The following is a 9022-nucleotide window of genomic DNA, read 5'->3' as shown; positions in this document are numbered from 1 at the left end:
AAGGATAGGCAGGGTTGTCAGGAAGAGAATAAATACAAGGGAAAAAATAAAGAAAAGGAGCAAGTATCAATAAAAGGGGCCAACCATACAGCCACACAGCAAGACACAGAATGAGAAGGAATATATATATATATATATATATATATTCCACCGATTACATTTTGTGCAGATATTCTGGATATGGCTATAGTCTTGGAGTGTTCTCAAAGTGCCTGTCACCTCTGCAAAACTGTTTGCTATTCTTTTTGAGTCACTGGGTCTGCTGTAAACAATCAATTATACAGCAATAAGACTTAAAAAAACCCTTTGATTTACAAGGTGAATTTTGATTAAATGATGTCCTTGGTATAAAGATAGTTAAAAGAAAATTATTTTAAATAAATTTTACAGAACATTTTTGTAATAATATGGGATTTCCTTGTTGCATGTTTATGTTTAGCAATTTAATGTTCTCAATACATAATGTTCTCAATTCAGAATTTCTTCTTCTTCTGTTGTATTAAACTCTATTTTGTTTCTGAATTTATATTCTTTTACCAGCCCGATATTACTTGAATAAATTTATCCACTATAAAAATGATCTTTCCAATGTGCTTGTGGTAAAGAATAACGTATTTTATGATGTCAGCATTTTCTAGCTTATGACATGTTTCTATATCTTGATTATGTTAAATATGATTATTTTAATTTGATGTCCTAAAGCATTTTAAAGTTCACTAAATCCAATTAGTTCTTCCCAATTTCAATTGAGGTTGAGGGTATTCACTAGGACAGGCACATTCAATTGCATCCCAGTGAGGGGTGTGAGTTTCTAGCTATGATGACAATTTTAGAATTTTTATCAGGACTAAATTTGTAAGTGTGTAGCGATTGCAACTACAGCTGTTTGAGCTCATCCACCAATAGCTGCAGCATGTCCAGATAAAGCATTTCACAACCTTCTCTCCATTTGTAGTCTCATATTTTTTCTGACCCTTTTTTTCAGAGTGGTTTCCTGATCTTTGGTGGGATATGCTCCCCGTTTCTGTCTATCTGTCTGTCTGTCTGTCTGTCTCTCTCTCTCTCTCTCTCTGTGTGTGTGTATGTGTGTGGGAGTGTGTGGTATAGATATAACATCTATAGCTGAGTATTTCCAGTATTTGCATTATTCACTTTGAACTTTTGTGTCTCTGCATTAACCTTCGCCCACTGAGATAAGAAAGTCCTTTGATTAAAGTTGGGGGTAGCGTAGGTTTAGTTATATACACATTTATAAGGCAGTTAATCACAAGCCCATTAAGAAAAAGAGTAAATGTGTCTATATCCCTATGGTCAGGTTTACAGTGCCAGACATAAACCTCCTTTCTATGGATTGGGCTTCAAATCTAATGAGCAGTTTAAAACTGCACACGAAAGTCACAACACTGATACACTGTTGAGCACATCTTGTTCAGCAGGTCAGTCCATTCACTAATATAGCTTGCAGAGTTTAACATTGTGTAATACATTGACAACTTTTCTCTTATAGCAACTCATATTACAGTTGTTTGGTAGGTGGTCTTTTGGTAGGCCCACCTCAATTAAAAACTAAAGCTATCTTTCGAGTTGGAACACTGCTCTCTACTTCTCTAAACCCAAGCATATATGTTAAGAGAAAATCCAAAATCTCTGTCTCATTCAGAACAGCTACCTGGTAGGCAACAGACGAGAACAAAAATCTAGGGTCTCTTACGTTATCACTGATCTTGTATCCCTTGCATTTATTTTGACTCTTAAATATTTTCTTAAGGTATAAATAGTATTTGCAAAATTTAAACTTTCCATTTTGATATTAATGGTCTTAAAGAACAGTAACTGATTTGAACCTTGACTTCATGTAGCTTCCTGTACGCAATTTCAGGCTTGAGTCTGGAGCAGATATGTAGGAAGCAAGCCTGTGTATCCCAGATGTATTTAATACATTATGGTCCTTTAACGTCTCCAAGATTTCCAGAATATCACATGTAATATGTTTAAGTTTTCTACAGTGGTTGATGAACATTCCTAACAGCTACCTCTGAAGTCTGCAAAAGATGGTGGGGTCCTACAATGATGACCTCATTATTACAACCTGGATTGTAATAATGCCACTAAGCTGATAAACACTGAACATCTATGCCCCAAATATAAGGACACCCTCATATGCAAATGAACAACTACTAAAGCTTAAATCACATATTAAACCCTACACACTAATAGTGGGAGACTTCAACACCCCACTCTCACCACTGTCAGACAGAAAAATTAACAGAGAAATAAGGGAACTAACATATGTTGTGACTCAAATGGACTTAACAGACATCTATAGAAAACTCCATCCAAACATTAAAGAACATACCTTCTTCTCAGCTCCTCACAGAATCTTCTCAAAAATTGAACACATACTAGTTAACAAAGCAAAATTCAACATATACAAAAATTTTGGAATAACCCATTTTTCTTATTGGATCACTATGGATTAAAATTAGAATTCAACAGTACCACTAATTTCAGAAAGCCAATGAACACATAGAAAAAATACTCCTTTGATTTATCAATGGGACAAGAAAGAAATAAAGGAAGAAATTAAACTTCCTAAAATTTAATGAAAATGATCAGACAGCAAAGTCAAATTTGTGGTGCACAATGAATACAGTGTTAAAAGGAAAATTTATAGCACTAAATGCCTCCATAAAGAAGCTGAAAAAAACCTCACACTAGTGAGCTAATAGAACACCTGTAATCTCTAGAACAAAAAAGAAGCAAACTCAACCAGGAGGACTAGAAGGCAGGAGATAATCAAATTGAGAGCTGAAATCAACAAAATAGAAACAAATAAAGCAATACAATGAATAAATGAGACAAAGAGTTGTTCTTTAAGTAAAGTATCAAAATATACAAACATTTATCCAAACTAACCAAAAGGCAGAGAGAAAATATCCAAATCAACAAAATATGAAATTAAAAAGGAGGACATAATAACAGGCATGGAGGAAATCCAGAGAATCATTAGGTCATACTTTAAAATTCACAAAATTGGAAAACTTAAAGAAAATAAAGAATTCTATTGATAAATATCATTTAGCAAAATTAAATCAAGACCAGGTAAGCAAATTAAACAGACTAAACTGCTAAAAAAAAAGAAAGAAAGAAAGAAAGAAAGAAAGAAAGAAAGAAAAGAAAAGAATCAGTCATTAAAAGTCTTCCAACCTCCCCCCCCCAAAAAAAAACAACCAAAACCAAAACAACTCAGGGCCAGATAGTTTCACCACAGAATTCAAAAAAATTTCAAAGAAACTAATACCAATACTCCTCAAATTGTTCCACATATTAGAAACAGAAGGAACACTGCCAAACTCTATTTTATTTATTTTTTTTGAAACAGGGTTTCTCTGTGGCTTATAATGCATTTAATATTTTTTAAATCCATCAGTTCAGGTTTTAAATTCTAAATGTGTTTGTGTGCATGTGTGTACTGGCTGGCTTTGTGTATTATCTTAACATACGCTAGAGTCCTCAGAGGAAGGAGCCTTAGCTGAGGATCTGCCTGGATGAGATACAGTTGTAAGGCTTTTTTTTTTTCTCAATTTCTGATCAATGTTATAGACCCAGTCCGCTGTGTGTTGTGCCTATCCCTGGGTTGCTTGCCAAGGATTCAATAAGAAGTTGGGCTAAAGAAGTTATAGGAAGTAATCCAGTAAGCAGCTTTTCTCCATGGCCTCTGCATCAGCTTCTGCTTCAAGGATCCTGTCTTGTTAGAGTTCCTGCCCCAACTTCCTTCAGTGATAAACAGCAATGCTGAAATTTAAGCCAAATAAACATTTTTCTGCCTGCTGCCTATATTGTTTGTTTTATCTCAGGAATAATTTACAGTCATATTTCCCTTCCCAAGCATTTGTATGATTTTTTTTATTCAAAAGAATATTTTTTATACAATATATTCTGAACAGACCTTTCTCCTCCCCCAAATTCTCTTACGTTCTCTCCCCTGAAGAGAACGAGAGGCTTTGCAGGACTCAGTCTTAATCGGGTGTCTTCATCAAACCACTGCCTTCAGGTCTCAGGATTCTATGCAGGAGAGGAGACACAAAGAGAAGAAGAGTCATACCTGATGAAATGTTATTTTAGAAAATATGCAGCACACAAAATGAAAGGGGTTTGCTAGTCATTTATCTCAGTAGAAATTCAAAAGGTGCATTGTGTGGCAAAATGGAAATCACACATCACTTACTTTGACATTTTTTTAGATAAAAATGTGCACAGGTTATCAAGTTTTAGTCAGCATTATATAAAATATTTTAACAACTCTGAATCTATTATTTCTTGATTGATTTAGTTTGGGAATAAAATGTTCAATTTAAATTTTCTGACATAAGTTTTTCTTGTCAGAATGAAGTTAAAGTGAAATATTGATTTCCCACCCATGGCCTACTTTGAATGCACACATTTTGTGATTGCTAATACTATTTCTACGTAACAAATATAACAACTTTTATCTAAAATGAATAATGCATATTAAAATTCTTAAAAGCTGTAGCATGATTTTTCTAAAAAGCAGTAATAATGTAGAAATAAAACATATTGTACAGTGCAGTCTTCTAAAATCTTTCTTTTGTCAAACAAGATGACATGCGTCACGTGTTCACATTTTATCTGAAAAAAAAACTGTTTGGAATTATTTATCTGAACACAGTATTTTCTGCTTCTGTATTTCAAGTGACTGTGCTCACTCTCTCAGGATATTTGTGTAATTTTAAAATGAAGTTATTAACCTTAACATAGTAAAATTATGTGCAAGAAAAGCATTATCAAATAGGAATTATAGTTGCAATATCCAGTACATTTGCATTTGACAAAAAGAGAAAATATTCCATCATCTGTCTTCTCCTAACTAGTCAAGAGTATTTTACTTAATGTACTTTCTACCATGATTAGGAATAACTACAACTGTAACTATCCACTGGTTTGCGTCCCCTTCAAACATCTGCAAAAGACATAATATTAACAGAGTAAGCAAGAAAGGCAGAGTAAGCATCTCCCAAAATTAAGAGATGACATACATCACAGGAGACCAAGACAGTCGGCCAGAGTTTTTCTGTAACACTTGGGAACTCAGCTTTGCCATGGAGGACTATAATGTCTGACAGACAGTTTTAAGAAGCAGGGAACTTTGAAGGAATGTCCTACTTTGCTTGGCAATGCTTGGCATCACTTTCTTTTGTGCCCTGTCAGTCCAGTTTGGACAGCATACTGTCAACGATTAAGGCAAGGGCAGTTTCTTTGCTCTAATTGCTAACATTTGCTGTTAAAAAACCAAAATCCTATATTTTTGGTTGTGAGGCTAGCCATTAATGATTCAGCCATCCCTCCAGCCCACCAGTCAGAATGGCTAAGGAAAAAACAGCCCCTTTGGATGTCAGTGTGGCGATTTCTCAGATTTTTAGGAAACAACCTTCTTCAAGGCCCAGTAATACCACATATAGGTATATATCCAAAGGTATATATCCATGTTCAATCATGCCACAAGAACATATGCACAACTATGTTCATAGCAGCATTGTTTGTCACAGCCCAAACCAGGAAACAAGCTAAATGGCCTTCAACCAAGGAACGGATACGAAAAATGTTAAACATTTACACAATGGAGTGCTACACAGAAGAAAAAATAACGGCATCTTAAATTTTGCAGACAAATGGGTGGAACTAGAAAACATCATTTTGATTGAGTTAACACAGACACAGAAAGACAATTATCACATGAACTCACTTATAAGTGGTTTTAACACATAAAACAATAAAAAACAGCCCACAAATCACAATTCCAGAGAACCTAGGTAAACTAAGTACCCTAAGAGAGCATACATAGATCTAATCTACATGGGAAGTTGAAAAAGACAAGATCTCCTGAGCAAATTGGGAGCATGGGGACCTTGGGAGAGGGCTAAAGGGAGGGTGGAGGGTGGGAGGGGAGCAGAGAAAAATGTGGAGCTAAAAAAAAAATCAATAAAAACCAAAAAACCCACTGATGACAGAGAGCTTATGCTGAAGAGGGTGCAGAATATGGGGAACAATCCATTGGCAGTGGGAGAGCTAATATGTAGAGCCACTTTGGAAATCAATATGACTGTTTCTCAGTTAACTAGGGACCAATCTACCTCAAGGCCTAGCAATACCGCTTTTAGACACATGCAACAGAGAATGCACACTCATAACGCAAGGACATTTGCTCAACTGTGTTCATAGCAGCATTATTTGTAATAGCCTGAACCTGGAAACCCCCTACCAAAGAATTGATAAAGAAAATGTGGTATATTTACATAATGAAGTACTCCTCAGTGGTAAAATGGAAAGACATATTAACATTTGCAGGCGAATGAATGAATCTAGATAAAAGAATCCAAAGTGAGGCAACCCAGACCCAGAAAGATAAACACAGTACGTGCTCACTCATAAGTGAAATTTATACAAAAATCAACGGATAACCAGCCTATAGTACATGACCCAATAGAAGTTAGGTGACGTGGGAGTCCCCTCTGTATGCTGTGTATTTATTAATCACTGGTTAATAAATAATCTGTTTTGGGTCTATTGCAACCAGAAGAGGGCAGGCAGGAATTCCAAGCAAACAGAGGAGTAGAGAGTAGGTGGAGTCAAAGAGATGCCATGTTGCTATCAAAGGAGACAGATGGTTGGGAACCTTACTGGTAAATCACAAGCCTCATGGTAAAATATAAAATAATGGAAATGGGATAATTTAAGATAAAAGAGTTAGCTAACAATACACTTAAGTGATTGGCCAGGAAGTGTTGTAATTAATACAGTTTCTGTGAGAATATTTCTGATCTGGGCAAACAAGGAAATGAACAAGCAGCTTCCACCAACAGAATGCCGACTGAGCAACTGGGGCTAACCTGTGTGGTAAGCCACACACTTCAGGATTGGTTGCTTGTAGGCACACTTGGGGTTAGGAAGAAAGTAGCTGAGGGTATGCCTGCTACTCAGCACCTGCGCCTGGGAAACGTGCAGGATGAGATCTGCTAGGTATGCACAGGCAGGGAAGCATGATGGATTCTTTCCACCATATACAAAGATATTTCCAGGCTATGCAGTGTGGTGCATGGCAGATATAGCTTTTAGTCTCTGATTGTGTGTGATATTGTATGGCTGAGGCAGTCTGTGGGGCCACTGGAAATGGGATCAAGATTTATCCCTAGTACTTGAACTGACATTTTTGAGCCCATTCTTCCTGGACGGATAGCTTGCTCAGCCTAGATGTGGGGAGAAGGCCTTGGTCATGCCTCAAAGTGATGTGCCATGAGAAGTCTTATCCTCTCTAAGGAGTGGATGAGAAAGTGGTGGGTAAAAAGTGGAGGAAGTGGGGAAAGGGGAGTGGAAAGTTTTGGAAACTGGGATTTTCCAGTTTCCAAAATGAGAAAAGACTGTTTTAATAGATAGATAGATAGATAGATAGATAGATAGATAGATAGATAGATAGATAGATAGATGGATAGTTAAAAAGAAAGACAACTCTATAATGAGTTTCTTTAATGACCATCATTGCTTTTTTGCCACCATGAGCAAACCTGTTTCATGTCAAGAAAAGTCTTTGTTATTAAAACATATTAAATAGCATATTTTGTAGAACTTTGAAATGTTTGAAGATCACCTATCTATCTAAAAATTTCCCCATATGACTTGAATTAACATGACTATAAGTTTGATGGATAATTATTAACCTCTTATTTATTTATTATCCAAAGTAGCATTGAAGGACTAAAATTTCACATTTCATAATTAAATGAGCTACATAAGTATACTACCTTAGGCACAAATAGAAATATATGTGCAGTATTAAAAAGACTTAAATTTTTAACAATATACAAAATATCTTAAATAAGAGTAGAAACATACATACAATATAGCAAAAGTAATCTTAAATTTGTAATAATATACAAAATTATCTTAAACAAAAGTAGAAACATATGCAGTATAACAAAAATAACTTTAAATTTGAATCTAAATATAAAAATCCTTTTATGTAAATTTTTAGATCAATAGTTCCTTTTCATATTCAAGTAGATTCAATATCCACCTTTTTATCTTATCATTCCTATATTCCTAATTGAGAATGTTTGAAGAGAGAGTGTTACCTCTTTAGAGTAGTATTTTCTTTACCATGACAATAACCTGTAACAACTTGCAGCAAGCCTTGCTCCCCCAAACAGTGACAAACAAATACAATACACTGAATGACCCAAAACACCCATCCCACATCCTGAGAAAAAAACATCATGTTTTTTAGACTGTTTCCTGTTGACATGGGTACTGGCATCGTTAGAGGTTCCTGAGAAAATAGAGACAATGGTAAAGACCAGGAAATCCAGCTGATGATCAGTTTTGTGTAACAGGACAATGCAAGGGGCTGGTTGAAGTAGTCTAATAGACTGGACTATCTTAACTAACCGTCTAGAAATTGTCCTGAGCAGTTTTTAGTATAAAGCTGAACTATGGATACCGACTAAACATATATACAAATACATATGCACATACATGCATTCCCACACATGTATATATACACATATACATGTATATATGTACACACACAACACACACACACATATGAGGGAGTGGATGTGTAGTGTTAGACAGAGTGGCAGCAGTGGATATATATTTACATGCCAGATGTACCACCTAAACATGTCCAAAAGCCTCACTTTGAATGAGTGGTAAATGCCTAACACAAGAGGATATTTCTCATTTATGCAGTCACATGTATCATATCATTTGGGAAAAATGATAATGGAGATTAGTTCTATTCTGTATCTCTGCTAATCTTTGAACATCCATTGAACAAACATAACTTTGTCAGTTTATTTATTCATTTATTTTGTATACTGAGAAAGAACATTTCCATGTAATAAACCCGGCATGAAGCTTGCTACTTTCTTTATTCAGCTTCCCAAATGTGGTAAGAAACTGTTCCTAGCATTTGCGGCTGTGGACATAGGCACCATAGTGTTCAACA

Source organism: Myodes glareolus, chromosome 12 (genome assembly GCF_982192425.1).
Source record: "Myodes glareolus chromosome 12, mMyoGla1.1, whole genome shotgun sequence".
NCBI classification, from domain to species: domain Eukaryota; kingdom Metazoa; phylum Chordata; class Mammalia; order Rodentia; family Cricetidae; genus Myodes; species Myodes glareolus.
This window is presented reverse-complemented; position numbering follows the sequence as displayed.